General features: G+C 39.3%; 1 long non-coding RNA gene across 1 annotated transcript in view; it reads left to right on the top strand.

Moving 5' to 3' along the window:
• The first annotated feature begins 11413 nt into the window (after positions 1-11413).
• LOC311437867 overlaps positions 11414-14399 on the top strand; it is a 37807-nt gene continuing 34821 nt past the window's right edge. Inside the window, exon 1 of the long non-coding RNA XR_014693769.1 lies at positions 11414-11526. This is a non-coding gene — a long non-coding RNA (uncharacterized lncRNA). The remainder of the gene's footprint in view (positions 11527-14399) is intronic.

Below are 14399 nucleotides of genomic sequence, written 5' to 3'. Positions count from 1 at the left end.
TTTTTAACTGACTATAACCTGATGATTATCCCCATTTCTTATCAAGTGATATATCTGAATAATCACACACAGCACACCCCTGGAATACTCTGCTCCATGAAAAACAGATCTGCGCATCTGAGTTTGTCTGACAGACTAGCTGTGCTTCAGCAGCGCCAGGTGTGGGGACATGCAACAACACTCAGAGTCCTTGCAAAGTAATTTCATTTCTAGGCTTTCATAAGGAGCTACTGGGACACAGGAAGATTTGATGACTTGCCCAAGGCAATAGTGACTTAGGATTCTTTGGTGGTTAATGCGTCTTGCAAAATGGGACGGGGGACTCCAAGTGAATTGTTTGCCTTCAGATGGCTGTTATACTAAGTCAAACATCCAGAGAACCTTGGTGCAACAACAGAATTTAACACCTGCTTTTAAACACTTGGTTTTCCTACAGGAAAAGTAGGAAAATTGTACTGCCTTGCCTGAGAAATGAAGTTGAAATGCAATGTCCTTGGCCCGATCAACTTGAAAAAGGTTTCCCTGGGTTGATGATCATGTCATTTGAAAGTAAAGACTCCCATGTGATAAACTTACTTCAGTGTCTCTGGGTAGCTTATGTGATGATATCAGACTTCAGCCTAGGTAAAATCCTGAAGCATTCCTGTAAAGAGTTTCTGGCCCATTCATGAGTCACACACTCCTACAGGCTTGTCTCATTTTAGCAACTGTTAATCAGCCCTTATCACTTTGTTGTTTGAAGCCTCCTAAAATTCAGACATGAGAGGTGGCATGTGTTTATGCTGTGGAGCAGGGTAAATGTCAGGTCAATTGATTGCAGCTTCAGGTTTTATTTATGGTGGATGAGCAACCTACAAGACAGCCCGCGATGTCTGAAGATGCATGCCATTGCCTTGGAATCTAGCTAGTTAATAAATTATGTCTAGATGTAACTAATCCCCTTGTCTGTTTTTGTGGATCCTAATTTTAATGATGATTGTCTCATATTTGTTTTTGTGTTCCCCAGCACCAGCAGACCACAAAGGGAAAGTGAAATGGTGTCTATCTGATGTGCAGACATACCTTTGATAATAAGTAACTGGAAAAATAGGCACAGTGATCCATTTTTCTTCTGTCAATTAAATGCAGCTATTCTTAGCTGTTGTATGCATCATTGTGAAGAAAATGAAACTTGTAGATAAATTGATATGATAGTGCCTTTAAGGAACAAGTTTCCTAATCCTTTTTTTTTTTTTTTTTTAATTTAAACTATACTTGACAGTGTCATATATTAATCATTTTAAAATGTGAATATAAAGAGAAATGCTACAGATGGAGCTGTGAGTTAATGTCCTTAATGTTTGGTGATGTTTGGAACTGACACTGGTGTGGAATTCACGTCTTTGATTACTTTATTTCTACAGAGCTGCCTCTTGAATTTTCCATGTAAATCAGAGATCACAGTCTTGTTATGGATCATCCTCTTATGCAGGCCACATTTTCATTGATCTCTGTGACACAGTTGGAAGGGCTGGCAGGATGGAATCACCAGAATGGTTTAATGCCTGAGTTGTCATAACCACCCCCTTTAATGGTTTGGGGGGTGGGGTCCAGAAAAGAGGGCTGATACTGGGTGATCTTGCTGATTAGTAGTTATAAAGAATGGGGGATATCTATCCTGCCAGATGTGGGGAATATGGGAAACAGCCTGTCAGTGGGCTGCTTCTGTTTGAGTTTGTCTGTTTGTTCAATTTGGACCTTCTGAGTTGCATGAATTTCATCCTGATTATAAGAATGTTATGGCCAACGTCTGTCAATATTAGATTTGCATCCTGTACAGGTAAAACTGGCTGGAACCCCAAAGAGTTCTAGAATGTGAAGGCTTTGAGGCACATATGATTAATAAAAAATGAATATCTTGTCTAAAGGATTCATTTAGATGATTTGAATACCCTTCATAAAAGGTCTTGTTACCTCTTAAACTCCATATGCATTCAAAGCAATTTTAATAACTTTGTGTTTAATTTCTGCTGGGGATTCATGTTGTTCTTATTCAGTGCTGCAGGGTGTTTTCGAAATGGAAGGTCATCCTGTTTGTGCTGTTATCACAAAATCAGGGCTATTGCTCTTTTAAGTGTGCAAAACGTAATGGAAAGGAGGATCTTCCTCTTTATTCCTGTAGACATTTTCCCTTTCACTTTTCGTGGAGACAAACAAAATCTAGGCCCATGTCAGCTGTGCAGTGACATGGAAGTGTTACTGTTTCCTGACCCAGTCCCACAGAGCACTGTGCTGAGATGTCCAAAATGAGAGAGTTACTTCAAGAACTGAAAGAAATACCGCTCCATCCACTCTAGGCTGTGACAATGTGCTTTGATTAATCTTGAGACCAAAGCCATGTCTCTGCAGGACTGTGCCGTGGTGACAAACCTTCTGGGCTGGCCATGCTTGGGTTGGCATTGCTGTCTAGTCACTACACACTGGAGCAGTTGCATCCCTGGGCCCTGAGGTGCCTCTGGCACTGCTGCACAGCACCCTGTTACTCCCAAGGGCTGGTGTGTGGAGTCGGAATTCAAAACAGGATTGTTCTGCTGCTTTGGATGTAGCTCATGTGGAGCCAGCTTCTGATCTACCCCCTGCCTGAAGCAGTCACAATGACGGTAGAAGTTATTTTTCACTGCAAATGGTGTATTTGGCCCAGTTTTGTGCCTTTTGAGGTAACTGTTCTGGTGTCTGAAAGGCCATTGTATCTTTGTGGTTTTTAGAATTTTTTGTCACAGATCTTATGTTGTGCTCTGATTTAACCATATATTTTTCTTTCAGGAAAATGTAGTATAAAGTTAATAATGATATTTTTACTTGTTTTACAGTATTAAAAAAAAATAAAATTAAAAGCTAGGTTGTCTCTGTGCTTACAAGTTATTTTCTTTTTATGATACAGAATGCAGCAGAAGAAAAAATTTTGGAGAATAAATGCTTCATGTCAGGTAGTTGTACTTTATTTAAGTTCCATCCTGAAGCCCATATTTCAATGGGAGTTGAATGGGGTTGGCTGGGAATCATTCTAGAGTCCTTTAAAACTGATTCAGTTTCAGTTAGGTATTTAAGAAGACGCTTACACCACGCTGTTTTTGATTGTGTTTAAGGACATATTTAAAAATAAGCATATGTTTAACAGCAGTTTTGAGCTGTGGACAATGTGAATGAAGGCTGCACCATGGAGCCACCTTTCAAGACATGAAACCAAGGTATATGTAAATGAATAGAAAAAATATCACTAATGTCACTAAATACTGTGATGATATTAAAATTCCTTACAAATGTAACATTAATTTATATACATAGATACTCAAATCTACTACACATAAACATATTCCTGATATATTATAGAAGCTTATTGGCCACCTGTGATGCACTAAAAAAACAAACAAACAACAACAACAAAACTCTTATATTTCACTTTCACTGTTGCTCATAAACATTTGTGTGTGAAATGATTTCTTGATTTCTTTTTTGCTTATCTAGTAATGCATACATAACAAATACTTGTATATTTAAAAAAATAAATGGAAGTATATGACATGGATGCAGAACTGTTGCTAGAATATTGTAACCATTTCTTACGTTTATAGGATTATGCTTTGTTTTGTTGGAAGCCAGTGATTTGGACAATAGTGTGAGTCAGTTATGTAAGTACTATTTCTTTTTGTTTCTTTTTTCTTTTTTTTTTTTTTTTTTTGAGACTACTCTTGGAAGGTTATCATGACTTCCTATTTCTGAATTTCCTCTTCTAAGATCAGTGTGTGTCTATCTTACAGGTGTTAGTAGGGTCAACTTTAAATGTTGGAGAGCATTTATTTACTTTGGTTGTGCACCCTTGGCTATAAGCATATACAGATATGTACGTGGGTATGTGTTTTGGCATGTATGTGCATAGATTTTTATATGGAAATGTTAATTTTTTAATATCCTATGATAATGGCCCTTCCCACTTTGTTATGCTACCCAAGCTTGTATAGTTCTGGAGGGGAAAAAATGACTCGGAACAAACTGCTCAAGTAACTGAAGTTGCAAAATCCTCTTTGCATTGGTGGATATCAGGGCTGTGGAAATACCTAGCGACCATTTTCCTAGTACTAGTGATACCATTATAATCAAATTTGCTCCCAAACCAAATCGCCATTTTGAAGTTTCACAGTTAGTGCTTTGTGATTTTTCTTTTGCCAGGACTCAGAATCTTTCTGATCTGCAAAAGCTCAATTGATTGTAAATATCCTGTCATCTGCTAATGTAATTTCTTTTTGACGTTCTGTAATGCGCACAAAGTTGGCATCATGGACTGCATTATGGTATGGAGAACTAATTACAGATAAGCTCATAGTCTGATAAGTGTGTAATTATATTTATTGATTAAAATAAGTCTATAATTATATTTTGCAGTGTCATTACAATGGCATCCACTTAAACAATTACTGTCAAACCATGTAAACCAAACTCCAGTAGGAGTGCCTTAAATAGATCTGGCGATGCAACAGGTGGTCTAATTACTTTAGGTAGCTTCATTACAGCAGACTTTGGTGGAGAAGCAGAAGACACAAGTAAGGATACGATTATGTTGACTTTCACAGGAAGAGTCTGAACAGCTGGAGGCCCAGTGGCTTGTCCGCTAGCTCTTTATGATGAGCTGCCATATCAGAAACTGAAGCTCAGGGGACATCTTGTAAGTAGTGCTGCTATGCTCACTCCTAAGTCTATGACTAGGGAGCTCTAGGGAGCAGAATCTCTCTGTCTAGATTCAACAAGGCATCACATTGTAGGACAACTAAATGGCAGAAGACTCATCTCAGTTATGGTAACAGAAACCCAGAGAAAATCCATAAATGCAGTTGTTTTATGCTTGATTGACACCAAAATGGGTGACCTTATAATGTGGCCCTTTGATTTTTGGTAGAGGTGGGGCTAGTAGTGGCATCTATTGCTAAGGCTGCCAAGCACTTCCAGTCCTGAAGCCCTATTTTCAGCTATTCACAACTTTGTCAAAGTAACTTTTCAAACCAAACAAATTTTCTGTGTTGCATTGGGTGTCTGCCTCAGGCTGAATTCTCTTCAGAAAGTTTCAGCCAGAACAGTTTAGTGTCTTCCAAGAACAAGGCTACAGAAAAATACATTGTTTTACACATGCTCAAAATTATTGGCAATATTTTCTCTGACAAGATGTAGTCGTCCCATTTTGGGACATGCAATTGGTCTGGATTTGTTTCCATATCAGGGATGTGTAACTCATGTTCACATAAACAAAACTACCTAAATACCTGCTTGAAATTCAAGGGGGACACAACTAGATCTGATGTGTGTAAACAAGGATAAGGAAATCATCAGGGAAAAGAAGACACCGTAACGACAGTTTAGGCAGAGGAGGAAAGTGGCTGTGCATAGTTGATAGAAAGCGAGCTAGACTGCACCATGTAGGAAAACGGGCACTAAGGCTGAGGGATGGAGATCAGAGGGTGGACAGAAGCTGTTGAGTTGGTGGGAATCAAGCCCTGTTCAGGCAAAGTGAGCGGGACAGAAGTATTGGGCTGCTCAGAAGGAACTGGGGGAGGCTGTGTTTGTCCAGATCTGATAAGGAACAGAAGTCTAGAAGACAGAGATGGAAAGAGTGGGGAATGATGCTGAAACAAGAACAGACAGTGAGGAGGTGGGCACTGAGGCTGGATGTAAGGACTGAGAGCAAAACCCACATAAAAGCAGGTGAGTTGACTTAATGCAAAGCTGAGGTAGGAGACAGGCTGAAGAAAGTTAGGAGAGCTTGGGCTAACAGACAGGGTAAAAGTGGAGGCTGGAGTAAGCAATAAAGCTGAGGCTGGGAGGCTAAGTCTTACTGAGCAAAGAGATCTGTCCTGGAACAAGAAGTCCAGAGAAATGCCAAAGGGATAAGAACAGGATAAAATGTCTGCTGGACCAGACAAATCCTGGGACTTGCGTTTCACTTTTTTTGGCTATCAGAAAATTTCTGTGAAACTTGCTGTCACACTTACTGTCAAAAATTCCTCTGTCCCACCTACCCCTCATCTTCCAGCATAAAGTGCTCTGCGTCTGTATACTCGGGTGTTGCTGGTCAAACACAGAATTATCAGCGTAGCCTTGTGTGCTGGGCATTTAGCTGGCTGTATTAACAGGATGTAACAAAGTTAAGTACTGAGATGAAGACAGTGATAGAATTAAGGCTTTATGTGCAGTTCTTGTTCTGCCCCCAGGCATTATGATACAGTCTTAAACTGCTCTTTTCCCACAGGTTCTTTTGCTCATTTATTGCTCTGGTTGTCATGCTCTGGGATTGAAGGTTGCAGTGACAGTGCTTTGAGTGTTCCAGAAAGATGGAGTGTGGAAGACAGAGCTTTAGGAAGATTAATGTTTTGAGTGCAGTTATGAGGAAATTAGTCCTGTCTTTGCCTGTCATTGAGTTCTGAGTGAAAACACTTAAATGTTTTCTTTTACTTTTTTGAATGCTTACCTGGAGAAGCTGTGTATAACTTAATTATGTGCCCAGAACTAGTAGCTGCAGATCAAAGCAGTGTAACAAGCAAACTGGTACCAGTTTAACAAGTAAATTGGTATGCTGAGAATTTGAATTCTGAGAATCTGAAGTGTGACACTTAAAACAAAATGCAAATAAAGTAATTCTCTAAGATCCTCTTCATTGCAAGATGAGGTAACGTGGATATAACAAGAATGTTAATCAGCATCTACGGACCATATAAAAATTAAAGGGTATTCAGGAGGAAATTATTCTCGCAAAGGGGACCAGGAGAAAACACGAGAACTTATTACGTACACACTGTCCATCCTGTCTGCTGAAAGTAGCAGGAATCCCTTGGAAAAAACATCTACTTTTAAATAAGAAAATAAGTTTTCTTCCCGTGTCATATAAGAAATCGATAGTTTCTTCTCTCAAGTCTGATAGTGGGCTTTTATCATGTCCACTGGACTCGAGAGCTTTTATCATGTCCACTACTCGAGGGAAGAGCAGACAGGTATAGCTTAGTTTCCAGATCTTGTTCACACTGGTGTGTGATAGATGAGGAGCTTCCAGCACAGAGATGTAAACACTCTGGGTGTATGCAGAAGAATAAAAATAAGGGAAATCTGTGTAGAAAAGAGACATATGTAGTATTTAGGTATGCTTGGGAGGCTTTTAGCTTTGTATGTTGGCCTTAGATAGCTAGACTGAGTATCAGGGGTACATGCCTAAATCCCCTTTTAGGAAAGGCTCTAGTGAGTTTGAAGCTCTAGTCCCATATTTAAAGGAATGTTTGAACTTACAACCAGCACTAGCCTGTGTGTTTTAAGAGACCATTTCCCACAAGCCCTGGCTGCTTCCCCATTGAGAGTTGCCGGCCTTTGAGCTCTTCATCAGTGTCTCTAATTGAAACTCATGAGGCTGATAATCTCTCTTTAGTGTCAATAATTGTTTTGGTTTCTTTAAAGACTTTTTTTTTTCTTTTCCACACATGTTATTAAAAAAAAAAATGGATTAGGGGAATTATTATCAAATAATAACGCTAGAGATTGCTATGTCTCCTCCCTGATCTTTGTATTAAGACAAATTCATGGAAGAAAGATTTATTGGGGCTTCAGATGCAGGAAATCCTTGTACTACAGGAACCTGAAGAGGCTAGAGAAGCATCACTATGTGCTTGTCCTGCTCTTAGTCTCTTAGATATCCAGTGTTGATCATGATGGGGCATGGTGCAGTGTTAACTGGACTAGTGGTCTGATTCTGCAGTGTTCTGCTCTACTGGCCCAGGATGTTGTCTTTGCATCTGACAATTATGAGTCTGTCCATTATGTTATTTAGCATTGACCGATGTGACAAGTGCTTCCAGAAGGCAGGAAGAACTGGCATCTGCTGTCTGTGAACTCAACAAAGCAAAGTGTTGTGCTGAAAGGATGAAGAGAAAGTCAGCAGTCCCAATTATGAGCTACCTGAAGACACGTAACTTTAACACTTTCTGTGCTGATACCAGAGCATGTACCTCCAGAAGCATACCTCTGTGGCTCTGGCAGTTGATGAGATATCTGATTTTGTCTGCACTCTGGTTCTTTCTTTAGACATGCTTTCTTTGGCATGCATCTCAGACCGAATATAGCGACTTCCAGATTTTTAGTCCCTGCAAAATGTCTCCCACCACGCCTACATTTAAAAGGGCGCAGGATCCAGTTAGCTAATTTGTTCCTAGGCAGTTAAAGTACTTTACACGAGCTCTAGACCATGGAGTAGATTTAACATACTATTTTAAGAATATGAACAGTGTTGCATAGGGGGACGTATCTGTATCTGTCTCATAGTAATAATCTAATTGGAGGGCGTCCTTTGTGTAACCCTGTTAACATTTTAAACTATTCTGGGAAACCCTATGGCCCAAGTACTATGGAATGTAGTTAGGAAAAACAGTGTTTTCTCAAATATTTCAGATGTGGAATATTTATTTTGTAGCCAGAGAAACTTGTTTTGTTGCCAAGCAACTGACCATGAGTAGGATCCACTGCCAACTGTACTTGAAAAAAGGAAAAAACCCAGTTACCTCTCCTCTCCTCAGTCTGCATGTGAGCGTTTACAGTGCAGTCAGGAGAAATTTTAAAATCAGTACGGGAAGATTCGCTGTTAGTAACCTCAGGTCTCCAAGGGCTTTTCCTTTCACCATCCCTTCAGTCATATAATCACTGTTAGCAACCAACAGAAGGCACTAATGAAAATATTGATGAAATAAATTATGTTGCTTCCAAAAGTCTTGTTTTGACGTCTGCTTCATCAGAGCCTTAGATAACTGAGTCTTATCTGCTCTTTGCTTGGCTTCTGATCCCAAACCAGGTGAGACCCATAGATGCAGCTCAGGATTCTTCTCTCTTTATCGACTTTACGTTAGCCTGAACAGGCCTTCAGCATCCAGAAGTTTAAATATTGTTAGTTTCAGAATCCAGATACTCAAGCTGGTTTTCAGAGGAGTTAAAGATGCTCAGCTTGCATGCGGTAGGTGAAGGCTAAAATGAGAAATAAATTACTTTGAAAGAAATTTACAGCAAAGTGGTTGTAATTATTTCAGCACAAGAAAAGCACTTCTTACTGTACAGATTTATTGAATGAAAAGTAGTTACCTGGGGAAGTGTACATTTGTGAATAAACCTGCCTGTTACACTGGACTTATCTCAAGTAAAGTAAAGACTTGTTTTGGAATAACCTGATGTTCCTGGCACTCGTTCATTGTGGTGGTTATGCCTGTGACGGACGCCTCCATCTCTGCGTCTAGGCTGAGGCTGTACCAGTGGACAGCCCAGTGCCCCTTTGTTAGGAATGCTCATTGACTGCTCTTTTAAAAAGTAAATTGCCTGTGTGGGTCCAATGTAAAATACTACCCATCTGTGAAATTTGGGGGCTTGAGGAAGCATTCAGATTTTGGAATATTTGGTGGGATATATGTGTACTGTTTTTCATAGCATGAATCTTTTTGTCTTTCTCAAAGAAGTTCAGGAAATGCCTGTTTGTCTCTGTTTCTAGTGTGTATTAGTTTATCTGTTCTTTGTTGTGGATACAGTACACTTCCAAGATTCACTGCCTACTTCAGAGATGATTGCTTGGGTTTCTGCTGGGAAGGGACAGATGTCAAATTCTTTATGTTTTCAAATATGAAAGGAGCTTGCCCGAGATGGTGCTGTTCAGACTCCAAAAGCTTTCTTTCCAACTTTGACTCTTCTTTCCATTTTTGTCCTCCTGCTCCAGAATAATGCCTGTCAGTTGACCTCATTTAGCAGTCAAGGCTCCACATCACCTGTTCTGCAGTTTGCTCTTCAAGCACTGGTGGAGATTGTGTGCACGTTAGTTTGGTTGGTTTCTCTGACAGCAGGTGACTTTCAACTTGTAATGGTATGTGAGGCATTTTCATGGCTTTTGTGAATTAAATGGAAAGTTCAAGTACTGGATTACCTCAAAAATTGCTCTGTTTCAAGTTTACTTCAGTTAACATAAGAATGATCATATGATCATGTGAAGGTAAAGATGCTTACCACATTTCTAGTACATTTGGGGGAATTAATTCCCCTTCCCCCCAAAAAACAATCTCATCATTATGTTTTTTCTCTAGCTAAACGTGTTTGTAACTTACTGTGCTGACAAGTTTGAGATTTTTATTAGCATAGTTTCGTTTAGGAAAAATTTTGAGGTTTCATTCTGGATTCAAAAAATATATTTTTTTTCCAAGTGTTCCAAGTATATATCTCAACCATAAAAACAGCTCAATTTACTGTTGGTGCAAACTAGTGCATGAGTGTCAGTGACGAATTCTGTTTCTGTCATGTAAGCATTACTGTGACATTATTGATAAGAAGATAAGATCAGCAGTACATAATGACTTAAGCGTATAAATAATCTTCTGATATAATTCCATGCACAAATACCTTGTATCATTTGCAGGCTGTGGCACAGATTGGCCTGCCTGTGATAATATTTATTTTTATTACTTTAAAAAAAAAATCAAAGACCAGTGCTGGGAGGTGTGATATCTCTCCTAAATATGATTATGATAGTTTTTGTGAAAGTAACATCTCTGTTATTCAGACTAGTGATCTTCTATGTTAGGCAGTGCACAGGCATATACATGTGGAAAAAAATGCATTTAATGCTATTTCTGTTGTAGTACCTTGTGCTCTGAAAACGTTAGATCCTGATGGATGAGCTGCTATGATACTGAAGTTTATAGCCTCCAAAGAGTAATACAAAGGAGTCAGTGTTTCCCTGCTCTTTGCTAACAAATTATGTGAATTTTATACTATCTTGTCCAGTGGCCTACAATGCAACGCATCTGAGTAGTTACCAAGAGAGGAAAGGGAGAGAATAAAGAAATGCCTTTCTTTCCTTTGAGCCTTGCCATTCTCTGGCAGCACAGCTCTGCATGCAGGAAACAATTTGTGTCTACGCAAATCAAACTGGGAGGTAAGTGACCGAGAGAGCTGAATTGCATTCTGAAAGGTTACGTGAAAATGTGAGAGTTGCTGTCTCTCTGAATGTTAGAGGCTTTGACAGAGGAAGACACTAAATTTTCAAATTGAAAAAGGTGGAAAAGTTGTGATAGAAATTTTGTTTGGGAAGATTTCTTTGGTCCCAACCTGAAATTTCTGCTAAAAATAAGAAAACCCAGCTGTGCCTCAGAGCTCTGGAATGGCTAGCACCCTCCTTCACGCAGCCACCTAGAATATGACAGACCAAGTTAGCTGCTAAAATGAGTCCATCGTGCTAAAATGAGAGACTGGCACTACCTCATATAAGCCTTGTGATTATTTTTTTAAGCTATGCTAAGTTGTATCACTGTGTTGATTAAAACTAGAAACCTGTATTTATGTAGACTGAAAAGTATTTTTTCTCTTTTACAGGTTAACCTTTCATTAACAGAACTGGGGCACTGGTACCTGCCAAGTTCTCCCTCAGGCCACAGAGTGGAAGTTTATCTCCAGGAGATACCTCACAAGCTGGAATTAATGCCACAGTTGAACATTGTGAGTGAGAAGGGAGGAATGTCCCTTGAATATTTTGTTTTCCTTGTCTTCAGATTACACTGATGTCATTTTGAGGAAAGCTGGAAATCCTGTCAGTTCTTATGCAAATAATAGCTCATTGCATTCTTTTTGTGAGCAATATCACTGAAAAAGATGATCTTATGCATGTGTTGTCAGTTACTTTCCAATATTTACTTCCATTAGTGGAAAACATGGTATTTCACAGGCTATATTTTAGGCAGATACATGTACCAGATATGAATAACCTCTCCGCACAGTATTGTGTTGCTGAGCCAAAGCTCAAAGTATATCTAGAAGGATATTCCTTCATTCTTTGTTTCTGATTTTGTTTTGTTTTTGGTGTTGTAACACAGGGGACGTAATTTTTCAGATCAAATAAAAAGTTGACATACTTTTATTTGTACCAGAATTTTGGGTTAGTCGTTTAGAATTATAACCTCAATAATATGAGTATATGAAGAATTTGAACCTGTAGTTGGTATCTAATATTTAAAGAACCTGTTTTTCTCCATTTGTAAGTTAAACAAAATGAATCCTAAAGAAAAGTGCAACATTTTTCTTGTCATTCACAGTATTTCAGTCTATTTCCAGCAAACATTTTTTCACCAACAAAAACAGCAGAAGATTTATTAAAAAAAATAATAATAATCTGCAGATTGTGATTGCCCGCAGATTCAGCCTGGAAATAATGTTCAGTCATCTTGAAATCTTTTCTGTGTGTACCACATAGTTGAGTGATGAAGGAACAGAGGCAATGCTATCTAATTTTGCCGTCCAGTTGTAAATAAGAATAACAGCTGATGAACATATGATCTGGCTCAGTGTTTCTGTGTTTTGCCCAAATCCAAGGTCAGAAATATGATTGCACATTTTTTTAACATACATTTTGGAATCACAGGCGTGGCACGTAAGAGTCATGCCTGTTCTCCCTCTTTTGATCACAACAGCTATTGAAAACGTTCCCAGCTGAAGCTTGTTTTCCCAGCACTAATGCAGACACAATATAGTGGCTGTGGTATATTATGCATTATTTTATTTGAAAATCTTTTCTACCTTGTGTGCTCTTAGTGTGCTGTGGCTGCTCAGAAGGTCATTATTAGTCATCCTGGCCCTGGTTCTTAGCTATGCTCTTGTGAGTATGCACTGGTCTATGGGATCTATACAGTGAAAGGCAGTCCATGACAATCCTTTGCTGTTGCCATAGCAGTTCCTATGCTGCATAGGATGCAAAGCTATAAGCAAGGGAGCATGGTCCAAACATCCCAACAATGCCTGAAAACTGCAACAGCTCTAAGTCACTGACAGCTGAAGCAAAGCAGAGCAGCTCTGAAGATGCTCCACTTTACACCAGGGTTTGACCTGGAGGATCGCCTGTCGCATGGTGCGGGGAGCCCTGGCAGCATGCTCCTGCCCCGGCCTGGCTCTGGGCTCTTCTTGTGCAGTTTGGGTGCTGCTAAGAGCCTGGCTCGATGCTGGCTGCACTGAGGTGTTCATTTTCTGAGTGCTCATGTGTATTGCATGCACATTGCTTGTGGCTGCAGGCCGTGATGAATATATGTATAAGCTAGAGCTGGCAAGCACACAGCTGGTACATAGAAGGAATATAACTGAGTCAAGTAGCAGAAATATGCTTTCATGCTTCTCATGGTTAGCAGATATTACTAACCCAGTTTTACAGTAGAATTTACTGGTGCACCTAATGCAGAAACAATTTTAAAATCATATATCTGCTGAGGTGCTGCTATGAGAGATAGTGTTCAAGGGTAGTGAAAGTTCATTAACATTTTTAATTATTTGTTCTGTTCCATTCTCGCTTTTTCTGCTTGTCTTCTGAGGTGAAGAAATGGGCTTTGCAGCCTTAGCAGTCACCTATGGAATAGTTAGAGCAATGTGTAATATTTTGTGGCTCCGTTTTCCCAAAGCTTCCTGAAGGCGTCTCTGTTTATCATTCAGCCTACACTGCCTGTATTGGGTTACACTAGGAATGTGGAAAGCTATATGGGAAAATCTGTCAGGCTGCAAAAAGCTTTCAGAGTCTGAAATTTTATGGACCACGCTTTCTAATGCACATTCCATATTTCAGGGTGTCTGGCTACCCTCAGTCCTTGTAAGGATGTGACGTGTGTTGTAGAATATACGTGCATGTTTTGTTACAGGTGCTACTGAGCTGATAAATGAGGCCACAGACCTAGGGAGACAGAGAAAGGAAATCCCATTAGGGAATAAATTATAGTGACACCTACTAGAGTGGGTACAGATAAGGGTCAGTCACCATTTACTACACTTAATCTTTAATGTGGTAAGGAGCACCTATGTAACTCCTTTTCCACAACTGCGCTCCAGTAAACTCTCAGTTTGGGAGTGGGGCCCATGTTTTTCCTAAATACAAATCATTATGAAAGACTTGTTACAGATTAGATCTTCAGCTGGTGGAAATCATGTTCATAGCCAGATGATTTGCTTTCACATACTTCAGCAGGACCTGAATTTGCAAATCATCAAGCCCAGTTAGTAGGACTTTGATCAAATGTCTTGAGTATGTTTATGTGGGCTTTGTAAAAAGAAAAAAAACTGCTCATGAAATTACCCTTTGCATGCAAAAGATACTGAGATACCGTGTAAACAGTTTCAGGAGCCTAAAACTGGACTGTATTGAAGAGGCTTTTTTCCTCATTTATAACTTTGATTAGTCTTGTTAAGGTTACCTACATGCCCTGGTAAGATGATTGAAAAATAATAAGAAATAAAACAAAACTAAAAAAACAACACCAAAAACAACTTAAGAAATGAAAGAAATTTCCCAATTAAAAAGTTGCAACAAAGCATAATCATTAAAATCTTCTCTTCTTTTG

This window comes from Aythya ferina (assembly GCF_964211825.1).
Source record: "Aythya ferina genome assembly, chromosome: 5".
Taxonomy (NCBI): domain Eukaryota; kingdom Metazoa; phylum Chordata; class Aves; order Anseriformes; family Anatidae; genus Aythya; species Aythya ferina.
Note: the sequence above shows the minus strand (reverse complement) of the source record. Positions and strands in the feature narration are given on the sequence as shown.